Consider the following 5,754-nt stretch of genomic DNA (forward strand, 5'->3'; position numbering starts at 1 on the left):
TCTATCTCCTGGTAGAGCTCGTTCTTTACCGTTTGAATTTGTTTGTTTAATTTGTTTTCAAAATATACTTTCATTGCTTGGACTTGCTGTCTCATGTCTTCTCTAATATTCCTTTCCATCTGAGTTAGGTATGCCTTGAGTTCTTTCTCTGTCCATTTTTCTGATGCCTCTAGGTCCTCCTGTAGATTTAAGTTGTCCTGCATTGTTTGTAATCCTTTTTCCCCTTGTTTTTTCATGTTGTTCATGTTACTTTCATGTTCTGTTTGACTGCTGTGTTTCTGCTTTCTCCTATAAATTTGTTTTGGTTTTGTATATCTCTGTTGTCTCTTCTTTGTGATGGGAGACTATGCCTAGAAATGTTGGGCTTTATTGTACTTTAAAGCTGATTCATTCAATTCATAAAAGGCTTCCGGATTCTGTATGCATATAGTGATTTGTTGTCTGTTCTTAGGACTTTATATTTAGGTTAGGTGCTATGATGGTATGAGGGTTAGTATGTCTTGGTTACTTTAGAAGATTGCTCTACTGAAGGGGGATACTAACAGGTGATTGGATCAGGGTGTTGGTAGTAGCTAGGTATTTAGGAGCCCTATAGACAGCCTCGAAACATTCACCTATTTGCATTTAGACAATTACATGTAATGGAAGCCGTAATGCTTGGGATGAAAGTTGGGGGGTAGGGGAAGGAAGGTGCTCTTAAAAATAAAGGAGAGATAGATAGATTAGAGGAGAATGGAAAGAACAATAAAACTTGAAACAGGAAAGAAAGAAAGAAGGAAAAGGGGAGAAAAGAACAAAGAGAGAAAAAAAAATTGAAGTCTTAGAGATCTATTTTCTTCTCTTCCAGTAGGCGGAGCTGTGCCCTCAGAGCCGAGCTTCTGCCCTCTATGTGCTGATAGCAATCCCTGTAAGGTGGCTCCTGGGAGTCTCTCAATCCTGTTAGTCCAGAGCCGTTTCACTTCTCCAGCCCCTCCACCCCTTCCTCCTTCCAGCCAACCATCCAGGTCCTGTTCACCGTAGGCGGTTCCCCAAAGATCTGATTACACTTGCAGCCCCACCGCGTGTCCTATTTCCCAAATGACTGCGCACTCTCTCCGTCATTCATCTAAGCCCCAGTGCTGTGGTGGGGTGATCTGGGGACCAACAGTTTAATTTTTCCGGACCCCTTTGGTGGGCATGCCCCCGAAAACTGGTGGCTAAGACCTTGGGTGTTGCCGCTGGTGGTAAGGGGAGTTGGGGATCAGGAATCCCCTCTGCTTCCCTACAGACATGCCCCCAGGGAGTTTCCTGAGGTTTCCTGGCTGCTTGTATCTGGAGGGGGTGGGAGTCACACACCTGCTAAAGTGGATTCCGCTGGGAAGGAATTCCGTAGGCCGAACTCCGGTGACGTCACCTCTCTGCTATGGCAGGCCCTAGGCTCCTTGCCGGAATGTCCGAAGGGAGGGGTGGGACTGGTCTGTCTCTGGTTGGTTTCAGCTCCCGGTTCGCTACTTCATGAAGGCTTGGCTAGAGACCTCTTCCTGGAGTTCCTGCGCCGCTCCTGCTGAGCCGCGCCTCGGGGGCTAGCTGCCCAGTCGTGGGGGCCGCAGGCAAGCGGTCGTCGAGTTGAGTCGCGTGGGCAGCGGCTGGCGGGTTCGGACCTCTGTGCTGCGTGGCGGAGATTCACTCGTCTGGGGCAAACTGTCACCTCCAGAAATCCTACCAATTGCCGGCCAGTCTCTCTTCAGTGGAATTTCGCCAGGAGCCTCTCAGCAGGTAGAATCCAAGCATATCGTTGCATCTCTCTGACCCCGTTACTGAGGAGGTACTGAAAGCGCTGCCTCCCTGCCCACCGCCATGTTGGATCCTCACTTTTTTTTTTTTTAATGTAGACACTTATTGCTATGGTATTCGCTCTTAGTACCTACAGTCTTTCCTGCATCCCACAAGTTTTGATATGTTGTATTTCCATTTTTCATTACTTTAGAGAAAGAGTTTAATTTCCCTTTCTAACTTCCTCAGCGACCCACTGTTTAAAAGTGTATTATTCAGTCTCCAAGAATTTGTTCAATTTAAAAAAGAAACAAATTGTTTACTTTTACTTTTATTCCACCATGAACACAACAGACACAGGATATAACCTGTATTTATTTTGCACTTTTTTCAGTAATGTTTTGTGGCCTGATATACTGTCTGTTCCATAGAAAGGATCCATATGTTGATTAATTGTGTATTCTAGAGATGTTGAATGAAATATTCTATAAATGTGGAGCTCATTTAATCAATGGTATAGTTTATCTTCATTGACTTTTTAAGAAATTTGGTCTGGATGATCTGTCTATTGATGAAAGTTGGTGTTATTGTATTGGAGCCTATTTTCTATATTTCATCCAGTCTCTGTGTCTTTAATTGTGAAGTGAGTTGCTTGTGGGCAGCAATTTGTTGAGTCTTGTTTTTTATTCATTCAGCTGCTGCCTATCATTTCACTGAAGAATTAAATCTATTTACATTCAAGATTGCTATTGATAGGTAAGGACTTGTTTTTATCATTTTGTTGATTTTCTTCTAGTTGTTTAACATTTTTGTTGTTGTTCTTCGTCCCTCTTGTTTTTCTTTGTGGTTTTATGGTTCATTGTGTTGATGCTTATTCTTTTCTATTTCTCTTTTGTATCTTCTAGTGGAATATATACTTTTTCATGATTTCATGATGGTAGTTCTCTTTCTTTCACTTCGAAATAGAGCACTTTCTTAATTGTCATATCGTACAGCTCATCTGGTGGTCAAGAATTTTCATTTTTTTCTCAATTTGGAAGGTGTTTTACTCATTTCTAAAGGATAGCCTTTACTGGGTATAGTAATCTTGTTTAGCAGTTTTTTTCCCCCAGTGTTTAGGATACATCATTCCATGCCCTCATGGCCCATCAGTTTTCTCTAAGAAATGTGTTATTCAAATAGGGATGCCCTTAAATGTGACTTGGTACATTTCTCTTGCAGATTTTAAAATTCTCTGTCTTGTATTTTTGACAGTTTTGCTACAACATGGCATGGTGAAGATCACTAATGGTCAAGCCAATGTGAGGTTCTATAAGCATTTTGTATATAGATATCTATATCATTCCCCAGAGTAGGGAATTTTTCCATTGTTACTTTATTGAATAGATTTTCTATGCCCTTAAACTTTATTTCCTTACCTTGAGGTATTCCAAAGATGTGGACTTTTTGTTCATTCTATTTCATCACAAGAATCTTGAATGTCTCTCTTTACTTTCTTTTTTCCCCTTTTTAATGCTTTAATATAACATTTAAAAACACCTGTCTTCAAGTTCTAATATTCTTTATTATATATAATATTTATATCAATATTCATTGATGCTTTCAAGTATATTTTTTTATTTGGCTTTCAAGCTTTTACTTTCCAATATTTCTTTTTCTTCCTTTCTTTTTTTTGAGCATAGATTTATCTTTAATTTCCAATATTTCTATTTGATTCTTTTTAATAAATATTGGTTCTTTTTAATAATCTCTTTGCTGTGCTCTTGAATGAATTTCTCATTCATACTGCAGTATTGTGACTTCCTATAAATGTTTGTATTCTCTTGGATCTTTCTGAGTTTTTTTAAATTAGTTTTTATTTGTTTTAATTAGTTATACATGACAGTAGAATGCATTTGTGCACTTTGATATATCATACATAGATGGGATATAATTTCTCATTTTTCTGAGTATACATGTTGTAGAATCATATTGGTCATGCAGTCACATATATACATAACAGAATTAAACAGACATAATTACTTTATCTTTTCTATCCCCACACCCCCTCCCCGCTCTTCAATTCCCTATATCTAACCTAAGGTAATGCTATTCTTCTCTAGTGTCCCCTGTCTTATTGTGAATTAGCATTTGCATATTGGAAAAAACATTCAGCCTTTGGTTTTTTGGGATTGGTTTATTTTGCTTAGCATGATATTCTCTAACTTCATTCATTTACTGGCAAATGCCATAATTTCTCTCTCCTTTAAAGCTGAGTAATATTCCATTGAGTATATGTACCATATTTTCTTTATCTATTGAAGGACACCTAGAGTTGGTTCCATAATTTATTTATTGTGCATTGAGCTGCTATAAACATTGATGTGACTGCATTACTGTAGTATGCTGATTTTAACTCCTTTGGGTATAAACCGAGGAGTGGGATAGCTGGGTCAAATGGTGGTTCCATTCCAAGTTTTTCAAGGAATCTCCATACTGCTTTTCATAGTAGTCCCACCATTGAGTTTTTAAATTATCATTCTTTGAAGTTCTTATTAGGCATTTTATTCTAAAATCTATTGTTGTAGATGTATGTTCTTTTGGAGGCATCACATTGCCACCACCTCCCCATATTTCTTGTGTTCCCATGTTGAGATTTTCACATCTGATGGATCAGATGTCTCTACTACTACTATTATGGGGTGACCTTCTTATAAGCAGTTTACTTCTGAAGATATTTCTTGGGGTGTCTGTTATAAAATGTTGATTTGTTTCTGTCTGGGTACCAGATTATAGTCTCTCTGTAGCTTCTTTGGATTTGAATAGAGTTTGGGCACAATGCATATTGTATTAGAGACAGACCCATTAACTCTGCAGGCCTGTAGGACTGGGACATTCTAACAGTGTAGGAAGGTGTAGGGTACTTACATTGTGGCTACTCATACAATTGGAGTAGTTGAGTATATTAGTTGATGGTAGTTTTCTCAGCACTTTTGAATGTAGCTCTGTAACTGGTAAGGGCCTCTTACCTCATATCAAAATATTTAGTAAAAATTATAAAGAAATCATAATACCCTAGAAAAACGAACACATTGCTGATGTTTTAACTAATTTAAACAATTACTTACACTAATTTCATTTAAAAAATTACTCATTAAAATGTGTGTCTCAATCCTCTGAAATGGAAATGAGGACAACCACTCCATTCACAATATCTTCAAAAAAAATAAAATACTTGGGAATCAACCTAACAAAAGAGGTGAAAGACTTATACAGTGAAAACTACAGAACCCTAAAGAGAGAAATAGAAGAAGATCTTAGAAGATGGAAAAATATACCCTGTACATGGATAGGCAGAACCAACATCATCAAAATGGCGATATTACCAAAAGTTCTCTATAGGTTTAATGCAATGCCAATTGAAATCCCAATGGCATTTCTTGTAGAAATAGAGAAAGCAATCATGAAATTCATATGGAAAAATAAAAGACCCAGAATAGCAAAAACAATGCTAAGCAGGAAGTGTGAATCAGGCGGTATAGCGATACCAGACTTCCAACTATACTACAGAGCAATAGTAACAAAAACAGCATGGTACTGGTACCAAAACAGGCGGGTGGACCAATGGTACAGAATAGAGGACACAGAAACCAATCCACAAAACTACAACTATTTTATATTTGATAAAGGGGCTAAAAGCATGCAATGGAGGAAGGATAGCATCTTCAACAAATGGTGCTGGGAAAACTGGAAATCCATATGCAACAAAATGAAACTGAATCCCTTTCTCTCGCCATGCACAAAAGTTAATTCAAAATGGATCAAGGAGTTTGATATCAAATCAGAGACACGCCGTCTGATAGAAGAAAAAGTTGGCTACGATCTACATTCGGTGGGGTCGGGCTCCAAATTCCTCAATAGGACACCCATAGCACAAAAGTTAATAACTAGAATCAACAAATGGGACTTACTCAAACTAAAAAGTTTTTTCTCAGCAAAAGAAACAATAAGAGAGGTAAATAG

Source organism: Marmota marmota, unplaced genomic scaffold, assembly GCF_001458135.2.
Source record: "Marmota marmota marmota unplaced genomic scaffold, marMar, whole genome shotgun sequence".
NCBI lineage: Eukaryota > Metazoa > Chordata > Mammalia > Rodentia > Sciuridae > Marmota > Marmota marmota.